The 18604-nt window shown below is 40.8% G+C and overlaps 2 long non-coding RNA genes across 2 annotated transcripts in view; one reads left to right on the forward strand and one right to left on the reverse strand.

Moving 5' to 3' along the window:
• Positions 1-14407, forward strand: part of LOC116706712 (uncharacterized) — a 15607-nt gene extending 1200 nt beyond the window's left edge. Inside the window, exons 2-3 of the long non-coding RNA XR_004336300.1 lie at positions 6592-6598; positions 14337-14407. This is a non-coding gene — a long non-coding RNA (uncharacterized LOC116706712). The remainder of the gene's footprint in view (positions 1-6591; positions 6599-14336) is intronic.
• The window catches only part of LOC116706713 (uncharacterized), a 19641-nt gene extending 5206 nt beyond the window's left edge, over positions 1-14435 (reverse strand). The window contains exons 1-2 of the long non-coding RNA XR_004336301.1: positions 14334-14435; positions 11181-11184 (exon numbers count right to left, since the gene is read on the reverse strand). This is a non-coding gene — a long non-coding RNA (uncharacterized LOC116706713). The remainder of the gene's footprint in view (positions 1-11180; positions 11185-14333) is intronic.
• Positions 14436-18604: the final 4169 nt, after the last annotated feature.

The following is an 18604-nucleotide window of genomic DNA, read 5'->3' on the forward strand; positions in this document are numbered from 1 at the left end:
TTAAGCCATTTTGTAATTAATAAATTAATTTTAATTTATTTTTATTGGTTGGATGAACTATAATTTGCCTGAATATGATTATTTTGTATTTTTGTCTGTCTGATTGATGCTTGTGTTAAGAAATAAATCAGACGTTACTCAACAGTTACTCACTACTTGAGTAGTTTTTTCATCAAGTACTTTTTTACTCTTACTCAAGTAATTGTTTGGATGACTACTTTTACTTTTACTTGAGTCATATTATTCTGAAGTAACAGTACTTTTACTTGAGTAAAATGTTTGGCTACTCTACCCACCTCTGGATATAGGCCTGTCCTGTTACCGTCTTCACAGTGGGTTTCAATATTAAAGGGTCAGGAAAAGTCAAATTTAAATATAATGAAATTACTGTTGTTTTCTTGCATCGTTCTCTCTCTGTGTCTTTCTTGCAGGAATCATTGAGACTGTTGAAAGCGTTCAATTATGTGAAGAACAAAAACGGCAGACACAAAGTACTTAAAGCTATCATTCTCCTGTTTGTCTTTATATCATGTGGAAATGCCACTATTAAAAACGTTTTGACTCATTTGCTTGCTCATTTCTTTGTTAAAGGAGTGGGTTGTAAAATCTGTTTAATGTATTGTTTTCAATTTAAATACATTTAAAAACTACATCTTCATTTTAGCTGTTAATGAACTAGTATGCTAATTACACAAATTGCCCGAAAATGCAAATCTTAGCAACCAAGTTGAATTGCAAGACAGGAAGAAGTACCAGGGAAAACCCTTTTAAACTTAATGTTTGGACATAAAGTAGCTTTTTGGTGGAATGAACCTTTTACCCCTTGAAAAACAAGGATCTTAGAAATGCGGACCGGAAAATGCATCCTGGGGGAAAATACTGCGGGAAAATAGTAATGTGCGCAGTGCTGTTGCACATGAGGAGAAAGCAAAGATTGAGGGGCTGCTCCTTATTCAGAGAAAGACCGGAGTCTGGAGACAGGAGTCTTTTCTACAGAAAGACCCCAGATATGTCGCTAGTTGCTTTTTTAGAAAAAAAAGTCACTAAGGGGGTCTGAAAAGTTGCTAAATCTTGGCAACACTGATTTGGACTGATTAAAAGTAAAGGCAAATGCTAGAAGACAGGCAATAAGCTGCCAAAGTCAGTTTGTAGAGAATTGGTCGAGTAGGCTGGAAAGGCGGGCTAATTGTATTAACAGCCAGTGAAAACAGGTAGCTTACCTAATTCAACCAGAAGCTACAATTAGCCAAAGTTGTAATAAGTATTTTTTTACCAGTAAGGCAGAAGAAAAGCTAGCGAGCAGTCTTTTCAATGAAAGTAACCAGCACTAGCGACAAAAGTTGCCAATTTGATAGAGTTCTACTCACACAAAGGATGTTCAATGGTATTTTTGTACTTACAAGAAAATGTGTAAGTGCATAGTATTGCATGGGCATTAAGTTTATAGCAGGACTGCAGGTTGAGGTGAATACAGCCTGTTTACATTCTAACTCCTGTAACTAAATGTGTTTCACAAGTCTGGACCCAGTGTTTCATTCTGAGCCTGTAACACAACAGCAACGCGAGCAGTTGTACAACCAATTACCCGGTATGAGTTTCGATATGTCACATACTGTAGCCACTAAAACGGGGGCATTCCTCTAAACTTTACAGAACTCTACATGTAGTTTGGGAAGAGAAATCAATTTTGGGCTCAAGAATGAATCAAGACATCAAAAAAGACTCATACACCTTCTCGTCCCGTGAGAAATTAGAATAAGTGAACAATAACAAGATCCTTATCGTAACAGCCTTTGGGAAGAAACTGGGAAGAATAATGAAAAGTGAGAGAATATAATTAAGCGAGAAGAAAGAACGAGATACACACATAAATTGCACACACACATACGCACGTAAGATATGCAGAGGTCGGCACACGGAGTGAAAGAGGCAGAAAGACATCAGGGAAGTGAATATAAATGGAGGAGATAGAGATGGGAAAAAGATGACAACTGAAAGATTGGGAAATAAAGAATGTAAGAAAAAGTGGAAAATAGGTTTGAGAAACAGAGATGGGTGGAGAGCTAGTTGGAAAGCCCCCAGCTAAACACAGTTTGATTTAGTGTTATAGTGTAGTTAAGCCAGTTTGGCAATTTGATCCAATAGGCTTTTGGCAGAAAAACTGCAATTCAGAGAAGTTTTTTCCAACTGAATTTTAAGGATAATTACACGTAGATATCCTTTGGCTGGCAGAGTGTTTACTTACAAATGCTAACACATATGGTAAAGTATTCCCTTGTGGAATGAAAAAATAAAACCAAAGATGTGTAGTTATTGTGGGCAGACAGTTGTGGGTACATAGGAAAACAGTTTTAGAACTACAAAGTTGGATGATTTTCACTTTTTGTCCTTTTCAAGGGATTTCTTTGACACACATATTGCTAACACACTAAAACACACGGACATGTGCACGTAAAAGACAGAGGAGTAGACAAATATTGAAGCAAGTAGTCAAACATGCACATAAATGTACACTTGAACACACTGACAAAGGCAAGCAGAGACACACTCACTGTGTTTACACTGTAGTTTATGATGTTCTGAAGCACCTCAGACAGTGTTTTGCTTGGCAGGGGAGGTGTTTGAGCCCCCTGTTGTTCAGCTCAGTGGTATAAGAACACACTCCACAGGCTTTTTTTTTCATAACCCACTTTAAAAGCCATAGGGACACACACCTCTATCTGTATATCCCCTCTCAGAACTCTTGCACGCTGCCAGCTTTCACCCTACTTCTTAACCTTGACTCTCTCGCTCTCACACCTTTTTTCTTAAGTAACATAACCTTCCTCGACTCGATCTTTGCCTCCCCGCATCCCTCCCTCCCTCTTCAGCTTCATCTATTGTAGATTTCACCTCCACTTTCCCACAGAAAAAAGCGAGGCTCAGCTGGTGCTGTCAAGAGGGCTGGCGCTGGCAAACAAAGCAGCGTAGGACCTGTGGAAAAAGAACAAAACTGACTATTCCAGGTAGAGAACTACATTTCACATAACCACGGTGGCATGCAAGGAAACAATCATGTTGATAGCTTGGAGGCTTATTATGTACGATAGTAGGAAATCAGAGCAAAAATGAAATGCCATGCAAGTGTTTCACGCTGCATTCATAAGAGCTCTCAGTCGTACTTGCACACACTACTCTGCAGTTCAGCTGAAATCCATTAAACTCTCTGCTTACTTGATTGCATGAGAGGCAGACCCTGTGCAGTGATATTGCAGTTAATTGGACTCATTTGCATGGTGTTCGGTTGCAGTGTCTGTTTGTCCTCAGTCAAGTGGAACATCGAGTTCTTGAAGTCTAATCGTCTTCTGAAGCTCACTGCAGCAACTTCCGAGTTATGCTGACACAAACTGCAACCCTTTATTCTATATTTAAGCTGGAAACGTTTAGGAGTGATGTATGCCAAGACGCCGGCGGGAGAGTTATAGTCAAAAATGTATGTTCATAATTGACTGTTAGTTGAGCTTCTCCCAACTTAAATACTGTTGCAAAACGTATAGGTCTTTTCATTCCTGCATAGTACTTATAGTTTAGACTGACAAAAGTGGCAGATTTACCACTTAAACTACATAGTCATTTTGGAATCAATGGGTCCTTGATTGCAGACAGAAACGTGCAAAAGCAGGCTTCTCATTTTTAGCCAGCAACCGTCAATTTTGTTATCTTAACTGACAACTGCAAGTGTAGCTAGGTAGCTAATTAAGCTAAAATCAAAAAAGGTAAAAACCACTGTCTCTGACTGACTTTTTAAAGTTTCCAGCTGACTTGTTTGAAAAACCAGAATCCTGTAAAATGCTCGATGTTGATGTTGTGCTGAGTTAGCACCGCTAACAGACTGAGGCTAAAGCTACAGTTTCCAGGCAAAAAGGGAGCCTCCTCTTCAGCTGATTGTCTATGTGGCAGACATGGAAAAAGTGCGCTCTGTCCTCCTACAAAGGTAACGTTTGATTTCCACAATGTGTGTAAATACTACACAGAGTTGTGAATAGGGCTTGAACACCCACACAGGTGTTTATAGTTACTGTGGCTGATTGGGCCTTTTCCAGCACCGTGGATAGACTGAGAGATTGACATCTTCCTGAGTCCGCTGTTAGTGTTGTTGCACCCAATAGGGCGGGACAAATGACACCTTTGTCATCCTTATTGGTAGAACGATTTTGTGTCAACCTGAAAAGAGTCTAATCAGCCAGAATAACTGAAAACATCTGTGTGGGTGTTCAGAGGCTTTAAAGGGTTCCTGCTTGGTTTCAGTGCGATTACATTTTTGTCTCAAATCGTAAGCATCTCTCCTTGATCCGCCAGCTGCCTGCCCCAAGAATACACTGTGAAAAAACCCAGCCTAGGGGGGAGGGGGGAAACACAGTCAAATAAACGTCAAATAAACACTGGGGACACAGGATAGGCACCAAAATACAACAAACCGCTCCAGCCAATTACCGACAAGATGGTTGGGGGAGGGGGTGAGGGTTAGTGACAGTTAATCATGACAGTTAAGGAAACAATGGGGGAGGGGCGAGCTTGCTCTGTTTTGTTAGAAATTTATTTGGAACGTCAACAAAGGTATCTCAGTAGTGCATCGTAAAGGAATATGCTACCATTAAAATAGGGCTTATCAAGGTCTCCCCTGGCTGTAGATAGGTGCGCCAACGCATTTTGAGCTTTTCATTTTTAGCTTAGCGTAGTGAATGGAATCCTATGTTGCCGGTTAGCTTGTTGTGAGTAAAAGTGAGCCAACAAAAAACGACCTAATTACTTCTTGTGGCCTGCACATACACAACAAGTACACATATCATCTGTTCTTAATCTGCATTAAGATGTTTGAATCACCCCTTTACAGTGTTGACACAAAATAGAAAGTCCAGGGGCCGGGGGGGGGGGGTAGGCTGTGGATTGAAGTCAGTGCATGTGTGAATTGAGGGTGGTTATGGCCTTTGGGAAGAAACTGTTCTTGAGTCTGTTAGTCTGTGCTCTGATGCACCTGTAGCACCTTCTTGAGGGCAACAGGTCAAACAGATCAGAGCTGGAGGGGGGAAGCTGTCCTTGATGATGTTCTCTGCTCTGCTGAGGCAGCGGTAGGTGTGGATGTCCATCAGGGAGGGGAGAGGGCAGCCAATAATGTTTTGTGCTGACCTTCCAACCGTCTGCAGCCTCTCCCTGTCTGCCGCGGTGCAGCTGCCGTACCAGACTGTGACGCAGTAGTCAGCAGGCTCTCCATGGAGTAGCGGTAGAAGATCAGCAGCAGGTTGGAGTCCAGGTTCCTGAGGACCCTCAGGAAGTGTAGTCGCTGCTGAGCCTTCTTGATGGACGCTGTGATGTTGTTTGTCCAGGAAATGTCAGCGGAGAAGAGGACGCCGAGAAACCGGAAGGTGTGGACCCTCTCCACGCACTCACCGTTGATGTCCAGGGGGGCTAGGTCGGTGCTGTTCTTCCTGAAGTCGACGATGATCTCCTTGGCTTTCTTGGTGTTCAGAGCTAGGTTGTTCTCCGAACATCAAGCTGCCAAGTTCAGGACCTCCTCTCTGTAGGCTGCCTCGTCTCCCTCTGAGATGAGTCAGACCCCTGTGGTGTCGTCAGCAAACTCGACGATGAAATGCTCCTTTTGCTGGGAAGTAGCTCAGTGCTTGGTTATGTAAGCTAGTTAGCCAAATATATACATATCGTTTGCAGTTAACTTAAGGCCAGATAAACCCATAAATCCATTCATTGCATTTGCTCTTTATTTTGGACAGGCAAAAAGAAGAGTATCACTAATCTTGGCAGATTCATTTAACCTCTTGCTGGAAGAAAGCGATCCAAACTACCACATTTGTTAAAATGTAGAGAAGCACATAATTGTAAAACTTGGTGACGCAGTTGGGAATGTGCATGTGTGCCTTTGTGTTCTTTGTTGATATGCTACAGATTAAATGAAGTTTTCACAGATCTCCACCTTTCAGGGAATTGAGAGCCATAAAAACAAAAGTCCGTAGGGCTAAATGCAACAATCTGAAAATAAATCTTTTTAAAGAATGAAGGTTAGAAATGCCTTCACCTTTGGAGTCAGAGAGCAGTCGCTAACCTGATCAGAGGCATTAGAGAGCCAACAGAGACCCGGAGGCAGGGTGCTTTTGTGATGGATCACAGTGGCGACGGGGGAGAGAGAGAGAAAGACGGCCGAGGGGGCCCGATACGGTCAGGCCATCCTGATGGTCTAAAACAGCAGATCTGTGGGAGCGATGTGGGAAGAGCAGACTGTGTGTGTCCTAATGGGATCCTAGATCTGCACTCTTGGAGCCTTTATGTCCCTGCAGCAGCAGATCAATCGATGGTTATGCCTCCCCCCCCCCCCTTCCTTTGCTTCCTTCCTCCAGGCTGTCACAAAGTGTTCAAACAACAGTCTGTTTGACAGTAACTGGTTGTAAAGTAGCTCAACTCCAGTGCAAGGTCATATCAATGCAAGTGTTTGTCTGTGGAAGAGGGTGATATCCCAGATGATGAATATGTGTATCAATTTTCTTTGTTCACATATTTATACCAAATACAAAGCAATCTTATACTGTGTATGTAATTGGAAAGACATCTGGTAATAAAGGAACAGAAAATTTAAACCAGAATTTCTCAATACTGATTAAACAATAGCATCCTTTAAACTACTTTAATGCTAGAAAACCATTTGCATTGGACTCTATCTCATCCTAAGAACAAAGCATGATGTAATAAAATATTCAGGGAATGTTAAATGAGAACTGATGGGATTTTTAAATATGCAAAAGTCAAAATTTGAGCTTCAGGCAATATTATCACAAAGCATAACCAATCAATTTCAAAGTTGACACATTTTAAATGGAGGAGGCCCTGTCAAATGACATCAGACAGGCAAAATGGGTCCACTCTTTGTTGATTAACTACAGATGAACGACTAAAGTGCCCTGAAACAGCATACTGTACATGAGTTGAATGATCAGAATTGTGTATTGTGCCTACAACCAGCTTGCATAGCTGACTGCATTACTACATCCATTTGAAGCTCAAGTACCCAAAAAACATCTCTATGTAGGTTTTTCCCTGCATGGAACATACCAAGAATCAGTGTTGACACTGCACAGTCCCATATCATCGAGCTACAGTGAGTGTGCAGCATCCATTGCTGCTTTTGTTTGTTACTAAAGATCTGGAATAATTACGCTAACAACATCATTGGCCCAGTGTATACTCAGGGTGCAAACATCTGTTTGTACTGTATATGGAATCCCATTTCAGCCACAAAAAGAAACGTTAAAAATAAGTGTGCTCATGCAAGTAGCATTTTATTTTCAGCATTTCAATTTTCGTATTCAAAATATTTGTAATTCTCTTAGTATCTCAACATTCTGATTTACTTTAAGTATGTTTATAATTGCATGACTTCTCATCCAGTTTTTATTTTTCCATATTTGTAACCAACCCGGTCTCACGCTAGTTTGTGAAATGGTCACGTTATTTTGATTTATTGATTTACGTACAGGTCGCGATTTTCTCGTTTGTTTCGTGTACAAGTCACGATTTTCAAACGTGGCCGTTTTACAAACTGCCATGACACGGGTCTGTTCTGGGGGACGCAACAATGGAGAAATGAAACGCCACACGAGGGACAGTGGCAACAACTCACGACCCGCCGTCTCCGGGGGGAATGAAACGCCACATGCCGGCGTCAACAACGGGACGGATGGCCACACGCAAGACGTGCTCCCCGGGCACAGGGACACGATCCGTGGTCTCTGTGGCACGCAACAATGGGGAAATCAAACGCCACATGCCGGCCACAACAACGGGACGGTTAGGAAGTTAGGAAAATAAAATGGGGAAAGGAAACGTCACACGCATGACACACCGACAACAACGGGACGATTGTGGTTAGGAAGAGAATAAAGCGGAAAGAACTGCAACGCGCGGGACGCAATTCCCGGTCTCCGGGGTGAAAGTCCCGTGTTGCTTTGGCTTTTCAATACTGCTCGCCACCGTAATCATTCTGTGATCACAAAATAGGCTTTCCTTCCCTGATATTACTTCAAAATTCATTATCAAAGACAATTAACGTGACCTGCACACAAATCAATAGATTAAATACCATGGCCATTTTACAAACTGCCATGACACTGGGCGGTTGTAACCTACTTCCTTATAAAGTTCATTGACCCTTGTGTTGTCCTCGGATCAAATTTGACCCATTTTCAGTTTTTTCATCACATTGAAATATCTTTCATCGAAACAAGGTGAAAATGTCAACATTAGAAATATCAAATAACTTCTGAAAAAACACCCACAACAATGAAAGAGTGACAAAAATGGCAGAAAAAGCGTTAACTTTTTTTATGGTTGAAGGGAAGACAACACAAGGGTTAAATAATTTGAATTTATAATCTTTTAAATTTGACATATATATATATTCTGAATTAAATTTACAAACCTGAACAAAACGTGTTTTTTTTTATTGTGAGGATGTAAAAAGGTTTCCATAATTTTACCACATTGCACTGTGAGAAAAAACACTTCAAAGTCTATTTAAATTAGACCAGCAAAGATCTGATACATCTAGTTTGCTGAGCTATTCCTCTGATTATTTTTCTCGAGAAAAACTGGACTGTTCGCTTCTTTTTGATCTTTGAGGAGCCTCTACTGAACCCAAGAACCCTCTCTTTTAAGTCTACACTGTGTATCTTTTTTCTCACTTTCATACTCATTTTCTTTCCTCCTTCTACAACATATCGTCAGATGAGTGGATTAGATTTGCCAGGATACATTTCTATCTATGCAAATGGGACCATATCTTCCCAGGTCATCCATCCATGAGGTGCTGCTTCAGATGGATTCCGCTCTCTTCCGGGGCCAATGTCTGTCTCAGCTCCCATTACGTGACCCCAAGTCCCTCATCAGAATATGATATTCCTATTGTCGCCGAAAAACTTGCATCCCCAAAGTGGAATGCAGGTGCCAAATCATTTTTTCACTCTGGCAAAAAAAACGTCTGGGTTGGGGAAAAGCTGGTAGATTTCCCTGCTGATGCATATCCACGTTTTTACAATGCATCAAGTTGGTGAGCTCCCAAAGTCATAACACAATGTTTTTTGCAATAGCAATGTGTAATGTGTAATGTGTGATTGATTATGGGAAGATAGTATTTCTTCACATGTTTTCTAAAAATTTCTGTCTACAATATTGTGAGTATATACTTTATTGTGGCCACTAGCTTGTGTGCACAGCAGGAACCTATTGAAGACCAAAAAGTGTCAGAACAGAAAGAAGTTTGTAATCATTCAACACTGTGTTCTGCTCACGTGTTGGCTCTATTTTATTGCTCTTTGTTCAGGGTATGAAACAGAGCAATTGCATGTTTTCTGACCTCAATGGGTTTTGTTTAGTACGCCTCTGTCCCGGGAACTGAAGAGGTACAGCACATTTGTGGGCCAGACGATTTGTCCTCTTTCACCAGTGCCACAGGAGTATGTGAAGACAAAGCATTGTGAGTGCAGGACATGCTTGTTGGACCAAAACTGCAACCTGCACGCATTAATCGGCCAAAAGTCTGAACACACACATAGGGGGTCTAAGCGGGACACCTCAATGGCAACAAACATGAGCAGAAGGTTGAACCTCTGAGTCTAGGACTTCTTGGTAAAGTAGGAAGACATTTGCATGTACAAAATGGGGTGAGACAATAAGATCAGTGCCGTGGCAAGAGAGGGCAGCTTAACGCTAATGGCATGTGATGCCCAGCTGCTGACTCAAATCTGTTGCAGCCATCTGTTTTGCCCTGCTAGATTAAAACGTTCTCACTTCAACAGCAACAAACACATTAAATGAAGCTGCATACCGTCAAGTGCTTACGTTAGGGTTTGTAGAGCCTTGAGGTAAGTCTCTTGGGATCCTATAGTTCACTGGGGCAGACAGCCTTCAGTAGAACTCACAGTGACTGAAGATATTTGCAGAGCTAATGTTGTGACATGCCAGAGGCAGCAGGATTAATGATTCAGTGAGGCCTAATCTAGGTTTGATAAATGCTGTTTTGCATTTGGAAAAGATCATGTGTAAATTATTTGGTTATTGGCAAAAGATATTTTTTATTTGCAAAATCTTAAAACAGCTGAATTAACTTTTTTTTTTTTTTTTTTAAATGCTAACATCTCAAAGAAATGAAATTCATTGGCTGTTTTAGAATCCCACTATCTTTCAATAGTCTGGATGAAATGTTCAAATGGAAAAAGGGATTTTTGGTCAACTATATAGAGCCATATTTAGTCCATAAGGTAAATTTAATTACATTTAAAGCCATTATCATTAGCTCATTTCCTTCCCTAATAGGGTCATATCATACTTGTGCACCTCGCATTACAACCAATCACGTCCTTGGACGGCAACCCACGTTGAGTAAGCCATTCATGCAGAGATGCTCACCGACCCATTCAAATACACCTTAAAATCTCTGCGGGTCAAACCTCCATCTCTACCCCAGACAGGGATTTGGTCAGTCTGAAAGCGATATATAAATGAAAGATGCCCAACCATTGGCCTCCTGTCCTATGAATCAATCCACCAAATTCTTTAGTAATGCATGAGTTTTGGTAATGATTCCTTTTTTAGAACTAAACACGTGATTTACGACTGTATGGGGAGATCATGCAAGCAGCTCATAACGACAAATGTTTCTTGCTAGGCTGCAACCTCTTGTGGGTGTAGTAATTATCGCAAGAGCAAACAATGCAAATGGGTGGGTGGGTCACATAAACACAGGACTTGCACTAAGGAGAACAGAGTTTGTGTTCCATGTGATATAAAAAAAAGAAGTAAATGGTCGCTTCTTGAAATGAAGTTTTGCAGACTTTTGACAGTGACGCAATGACGATTGCCCTGGTGTCACCGGAAATTCCGCTGGATGTCCGTTACCTTCCACTCCATTTGTGTTGGAATTCTAAACTCTGGATTTCTGAGGACTATGATTAACTGCTCCTCAGATCTCTGCAGGGTAAATCCAGACAGCTAGGTGTCCAATAGGAGTTTTCTGTTGCATGACTAAAGCAACTTTTGAACATACACGTGTTCCACCAAAACAAATTCCTTCCTTTAAGCGCGGCCCAAGACAATTGGGATTGCTTTAGAGAAATGCCAATAACAAGAGCATGTTTTTTGACCATCCTGAATTTTTGTGTGGAATAGCCAGACCCTCTTTGCCGAGCTGTGGAGGAAGGTCTGTCAAAGCGCGACTATAACGTCCATGACGTCATGTCATGTCCCTATTTTAGTAGTTTTATGTGACTCGTTTTAAGGCAATCTCAGATGTTTTACTAACCCTAAGTTATTTTGTTGCTTAAACTTTAACCAATTCTGTTTACAACGTTTACTACATGTTTAAAACTGTTCCAGTTTAATAGAATGATTACGGTACCATGATTAATCCCCAGAGTGCAGCAGTCGTATTTGTTAATTATGGGAGTGTTTTGGAAATCTTCCTAAAATATTGTTTAGGTAGTATGTGTTGTATGATAATCACACCTCCTGCTAATGTATAAGGCATAAACAAGGGCTGAGCATTACGGGGTGCGTAACAAGGAAGTGAATGCCTCATCCAGTTTGGGCCTCCTGAATTGTCACTTACAGAAGCTTTGACGCATACATAATTTCCACTCATAACTTCAGAGCTGCTGACATTCACTGCTTTCATCCAACTTGTCTTGTAAGTCACTGAATGGTGTAAAAATAATACCCTGAGGCAGGAAATGTTTTTTTTTTTTTTAAAAGGGACTCAGTTACAAGGCCCAGGGTTTTTAAAGATGCCTCTTAAACATCTGTGCAGCACACAGGCAATTTGAGATAAAACTTGCACAGGAGAAGTTAATTAGCAATATAGATCGGGCCTAATGAATACATGAAGTGTGTCTAGAGATATAAAAGCACTGCATGCGTCTATTAAATACAACTTTTATTTGAACCCCCATCTTAAAACTTTCACGTATGCAGATTTACTATATAATTACTAACATTTTCCGGATCTCATTTGTATAGAACAAATCATCCCAGGCTGTGAGCATCGACGTTGCAGCCTCACAGACTGTAATACCATGGTTCAATGAAAATGCACACTGATTTCTTTTATTTATTATTTCTTTTTTTCCTGTGTGATGGGAAGTAATTTGCTGTAATGTGTGATCATGGCGTTTTGAAGGAGTCATTAAATCTCGCTGTGCTGGTCCCTTTCTCTGTTGGGGAGCCCGGCTGTTCCTGTTCCTCTATCAACACCAACCACCGAAGCTGAAAGATCCCGCTGAAGCTAAATAAGACTTCACACCCCTCTGCTTTCTCGTCTTTCTCGTTCCCTTTTCTTCTCACCATAGCTTATCTCTTTCTGCGTCTTTCTCTCTTGCACACCCCCTTACAGTTTTGATTTCCTGGATAAAGTTCAGAAAGAAGCCAATTAAAGTGCACGCATGTCAGCAAATGAAAGAGTGAAACAACGAAATGGAACAATCACAAATTAAGAGAAAAAGTGTGGCGCATGAACACAATTCATTCCAGCAGGAGTTTGCAGGCTCAAAGCCACATTTAAAAGGGAAACAATAGTGTCAGCTATTATCATAACTACGGTTTCAGTGGGTGAATAAGTGATCGGTGTTACCACCCACTTTATACCCACATTTGTTTTAATAAGAGGTTTGATGCAGGACCATTTCAGGAATTTGGCTCATTTTGCCCCGCAACAGCTGTGTCCTTAACATAGAGATTTTGGTCACCATTGTCTGGCTGTGAAGAAAGAATAATTAGTATTACAGTTGGCCAGATGGACATGTAGTAGGCGTTAGTCTGTTGATATAAATAAACAAAGAATTACAGCAGACCTGCTGTTTCCCATTTGCAGAAGCTGCAGTGGAAACATTCATAAATATTTACTGGACTAGATCCTAACTTTAATAAAACACAGACATTTTACCATTTAAGTAAGTAAGTAATATAACTTAGTGACAAGTTTTAAAAAAAATCCTTTCCTTTCTCCGATTAAATGAAAAGTTACAAATGTACAGTATGTGAAAGGTCTCACCAGTCGTTCTCTAACTGTATAATTTAGCGTACTGGTGTCTTTGCATGTTGTAGCACATTGGCTTACTATTGACTTGGCTTACCGACAGAAAACCATACAAAACTATACATATTGACGACAATTTTCCACACTGACATATCTTTATTTATCCTTACCAAATCTGTTTGTAAGCTATGAATATTCAATCTCCTTTTAGCTCTGTTTTGGTCTCCACCAACTTAAATAAAATAGAAAGAAAAATATGTTTCTTTAGCTAGTAAATGCTCCAGGTAGTCATTAACCCCATGCTGGCCAGTTGGTTTTTAGAGCCTTTCTTGCTGAAAACTACATATTGTGGACAAAAGCTGTGCTATGAGAACGACTACAAAGCCAAGTCAAGCTAACAGAACTGGGAAATTAGAAACGTGGGTGAAAATTAGAAAGCTAACTGTCATGGCGGGGTCCCGGCTGGTCGTGAGTCTGTCTCCCTTATTACTTTTCACTACTCTAAGTCTCGTTTGCCACAGCCTATCTTGTTTTGGTTTTGCCTTCCTGTTTTGGTTTTCCTGCTCTCCCGTCCGAAGCCAGCTGATCACACACACCTGCCTCCCGTCAACGCCAATCACCAACATCAGACGCACCTGCCAGCCTTCACCCGCTCCCGCCATCCACACCTGCTTGCCATCATCATCTACTCCTGTTTATATACCCTGGCTCTGCATCCACTCTTCACTTGATCGTCAGATCAGCTACATGGGTGAACCTCCGCTAAATTCCTGTGCTAGCCTTTGTGTCTTTGTATCTGTCGTTACTGACTCTCCCTGTGTTTTCCTGTTTCAGTTGATCTCCGGCCGGCTGGCTTCGGACCCCCCACCAGTCCTCCTCCCACGGCGTCTCCTCCTCATCATCCTGCTCTGCCCCTCGCACTGCTGCACCCCCGCCACCGCAGCTCTCCACTCTCATCTCTCCCTTTCGCCGCCACCCGGCTCCGTCCTCCGTGTCTCTGCTCGCCGTGCCCTCGCCTCCTCCTCGGCCCTCGCTCCCGGCTCCTCCTGCACAGTCTCCCCGGTCCGCCACCCACCTGCTCCTGGCGTCCATCTCCCTACTTCCATCCCCCTTTTTCCTAATAAATACCTTCCCTGTGAGCCGTGCATTTGAGTCCATCCTTCTGTCCCCCGTAACACTAACGATAGCTAACGAGCGGCAGCCGGCCGTTTGGTTGCTCTGCTCCCACTGTAGGTAGACTAATTTAGTGACAGCCGGGAGTTAACACAAGTTTATAGCTGTGTCTGTCCTTCCTTTGCCGTACCTGAAGTTGCTGTATTTTGGTTGCTGACTGTAGATTCCTTCATGCACAACTGATATTCTTTCGGATGAACAGCGGCGATGTTGTGTATTGTTTAGGGTCCTTGCCAACGCGAGACAAATCGGCATTGCAAATTGAACTTGTAGCTCGACTTGAATCGCCTTCTTTTGACTGAAAGTACTGCCAAACTACACTTTTCACTGTCTCCCAGCCTACTGCATTGAACGGTCATAGACCGTATGTAAAGATGTAGCTAGAGACGGTCACCAGATCTGCTGTCATTGCTTGAATTGGAGGACGAAAGTTGATTCATGTTTCCTCACTTTTTGCCACGGCTGATAAATTATCCGGACTTCTTTCAGCGGATGGATACCTGGGGTCCTCCAGAATGAACGGAACTGCGTCCAATGCTGGCAATGCTCTGCTATGCATGGCAACGGTCTGTTATCAAGAAAATAACAGACCGCAGAATGCCTTAGAATAAACCAAGCCATGTAATATGTTAGATTTAACATGTTGACTATACACAACTTTTAGGCAACAGGCAAAACCATCCAAAACCATCAATATTGTTATCAGATTATATTCCTGCAGTGTCCTCATCTCCAATGTACCTTCACAACATATCTTGAGGTCATATAAAATTCTGCTGTCACACTTGTGAAAAAAGGTACTTATCCTGTCTGCTTTACACCAGCTCCCAGGGGGGAAATGCCAAATGTGACTTGACGGTGCCTCTCTATACATATAAAGTAGTTCATGTGTTTGCACTGTGCTGTTTTTGTTCTGTTCTGGCTGGGCAGTGTTACCATCCTTTTGTGTACCTGGCTCTTTCTCCCTCCTTGGCTTGTTGTTCAAGGTGACAAAGGCATCTTTTGTGTGATTACCTTGATAAACAATGCTCAATGCTGTCATTTCAATGTACTTTCAGTGTCCACTGTACTTATGACAGAGCGTTTCTTTCTGGTAGACCCAAGTTTCCAGCTTTATTTTTCATGAGGCTTTTCTCTATTATTCCAGAGGGGTATTTAAGGTGAAAGGTTTTAATTTTCATTAGTTGTTTAATAATGCAGGCATTGTGAACCTCTTGTGAAAAGTCAATTTGAAATTTAAGGGAAAGTAAGGGAAGAAAGTGAAAGGATGGTGCTGACACTACAAAACTGGTAAAAAATAAAAATGACACCACTGTCAGAGATAACCTTTGTCAGACAAGGGTAGACTTTGAACTGAATTAAGCTGCTTTTATGCCTTGAGTTAAGTTGTTTGTCATCTTTTTGAAGACATTAGGTGACGTGTATTCTACTAGCAATGGTTTTGATTCAGTGGTAAATCAAAAATGCGGAGCAAAATAAATCTTCTGAGGATTTCACCCTTTCTGCGCGTGGCGAGACATTGTGTAGAACAGGTGTGATTGAGATGTGCGGTGCATCGCAGCTTTGCTCACTCAAAGCTAAAGACCTTCTTTTTTTAAAGGGATGAAGGAGAGAGAATGACATTCAGAATAGCTGTAAAGTAGACGTTTAACGCTTGACTGATTGTACCGATCAAGGGGAGGACCTCAAAAAATATGAAGTGACATGCCATGGCTGGTTTCAATCATACAAAAGGTCATATATGCCTACTCTGACAAGTACGCTTTACACCTCAAATGATGGGTTCAAGTAGGAAAAAGGTACAGTTTTTCATTTCAATGGGTCTCAGAATAAAAATAAGTCAAATGAATCAAATTATTTGCATTAAATTTGTTGAGAATAGGCTTGTTTGATTTTTTTTTAGGAGTTAGCTGAGATACTCCAGCAGCCAGTTAGCTTAGCTTAGCATAAAGACCGGCTGGCTCGGTCGAAAAAAAAAAGAAACTACATCGTCAACTCTAAAGTTCACTAATTAACACGTTCTGTTTAGTTTGTTCTAAACAGTTTAACGGGACAATTTCAATTGTTTCCAGTCTTTATGCTAAGCTAAACAGCTGCAGGCTTTGGCTTCATGTTAAAGGGCAGACATTTAAAGTGCTATCGATCTTCTCATCTAACGTTCAGCGAGAAAACCAATACGTCCATGTACCAAAATATCGAACTATTCCTTTGGTTTAAAGCTTTAGTGCGTAACTTTTTGTATCTTGTGGAGGCGCCAACAGTTTTGTTACCATTACTTAGAATTCGTCATGGGTTAGACAGAAGCCACGTACTATAGCTTAAAGGCTTTTCATTTCAGTTCTACTTCATCATTGTTTCACAATAATTAAATAGCTTTTAATCACTACCCTACCTCACTATCATTTGGCTCTTTTCTTTTTAATTTAGAAGCATGTTTGTTTCAAAAAATGCAATATTAGAAAAGATTAGACAAAATGTCAAGTTCTTCAATGCAATGCTGCTTATAGATCTCATGGTTTTAAACAAAAACAGTATTATAGCACCAAAATGTTGTGGAAATGTCATTAAGCTTGAAGTAATTTCTCAGTCCTCACACACACACACACTGTAATACACATCCACAGCTGGGAGCTGCCCACAATCACCAATCTTCTCTACCATTTGCTGCTGAGCCGTTCCACTGGAGCAATTTCTGGTTTCAACTCAGCAGCAGTTGCTGAGGGAGCAGTGAGCCCTTTTCATCTATTTTCTCAACACAAACAGGCAACCTTTGAGTCATAGGCCCATCCCCTAACCTCTAGGCTACCCAGGTCCGACTTATCTTTTTCACAAACACTACACTTTACACTTTCAGAGCGGCAGCTCTGAGCACAACACGGTCACAATCTACTGTAAACGCTAAGCAGCTCCAATGAAATAAACTCAAGGGTTTATTGTCATTTTTGAGGACATCTTGACAGAAGCTGCTCTTTCAGGCTGCAGCTGTGACAGATTGTCCCTTTAACATAATTACTAATAACTAGCACAGCCACAAAGCAGATGTGGATATAAAATGTGGTGTGACAAAAGAAAAAGATACAGTAGGGAAATTAGAGTGGCTAGACATATTTCTCTCCAATACTAAAAACCATGATGAGGTCTGTCTGCTGTCACCCTTCTATTATCTGGCTTTTCTTCTCTAAATGTAATAGGAAAAAAATGAATAATACCAGTCTAAATAACTGTAGTGGGTTGATGTGAAGACTTCACGTACAGTATTTCCATTGAAAAGCCTGCCTACACACAGAAACTATGCACTATCCTTATTTAAGTCTCTATATTTGCAGATACAGTCAGAGGTCGTTGGTGGCTCAGTTGAGAACAGGAATCCTTCCCCTTGCCCTTGAAGTAGGTGGATTCAAAAACATCCAGGAATATTAAAGGTTGTCTAGGAGAAGTTGAGAACAAATCACATTTTCTTATGTATTGTCTGTATCTTGATGGTTGTGTTGTTTTCCGTCAAAATTGAAAATTAACACTTTTGTTGAGGCTTAATCAACGTTTTAAAGTTTTCATTCATTTCTTTTTTGTCCTTTTTTTCAATGTTTGTCACTTTTTTGACGTTTTCAACACTATGTAACACTAACTCATTAACTTTAGTTTCACAGTTATTTTTGGAATTTATGGTCAATAAATCTCATTTATAGGAAATGGTACCTAATGTTTGAGTTAGAAAAGCACAAAATAGCAATTATTGAGACTAAAATTAAAGGAAAGTATGTTGATGGATAATCACAGACTAGAATATGTCAACTTTTACTCAATACTATTTCAAAACCACTTCAAATTTTTTCAAATGCTATAAAATGGAATAAAACGCCTCAAAATGAATAAAAGTAGAGATTTGTACTTGCCAAAGAGCGTTGTGTTGAATCAATCATGTTATTTTGGGGAATCGGGTAGTTAAAAAGAACACTGATACAGAAAAGTGGGTCAATTTGACACGAGGACAACATGAGGGTTAAGAAGACCAATCTTACATTAAAGTATCTCCCAAAATCCTGAAATGTTCTGGTGCACGGATAAAGACCAACTGGAGAGGTTGTTTAAATTTAATATTTATAAGTTGGCGACTTTTTTTTCTGAAGCTTGGCAAAAAAAAGTAGATTTTATATATTTAGGGTATGTGGTCCTTTGTCCTAGGCAATGGTGTCTTGCAAGCCTGTGTGGACTGGGCACATTTTATTGTTTACAATGAAAAAAGATGAACTCATTAATATTCCGACAGTACTTGTATGTACCATGGTCTATGGTAGAGCTGGGCAATATATCAATGTTATATCGATATCGTGATATGAGACTAGATCTCGTCTTAGATTTTTGATA

This window comes from Etheostoma spectabile, chromosome 18 (assembly GCF_008692095.1).
Source record: "Etheostoma spectabile isolate EspeVRDwgs_2016 chromosome 18, UIUC_Espe_1.0, whole genome shotgun sequence".
In the NCBI taxonomy this organism is placed as follows: Eukaryota; Metazoa; Chordata; class Actinopteri; order Perciformes; family Percidae; genus Etheostoma; species Etheostoma spectabile.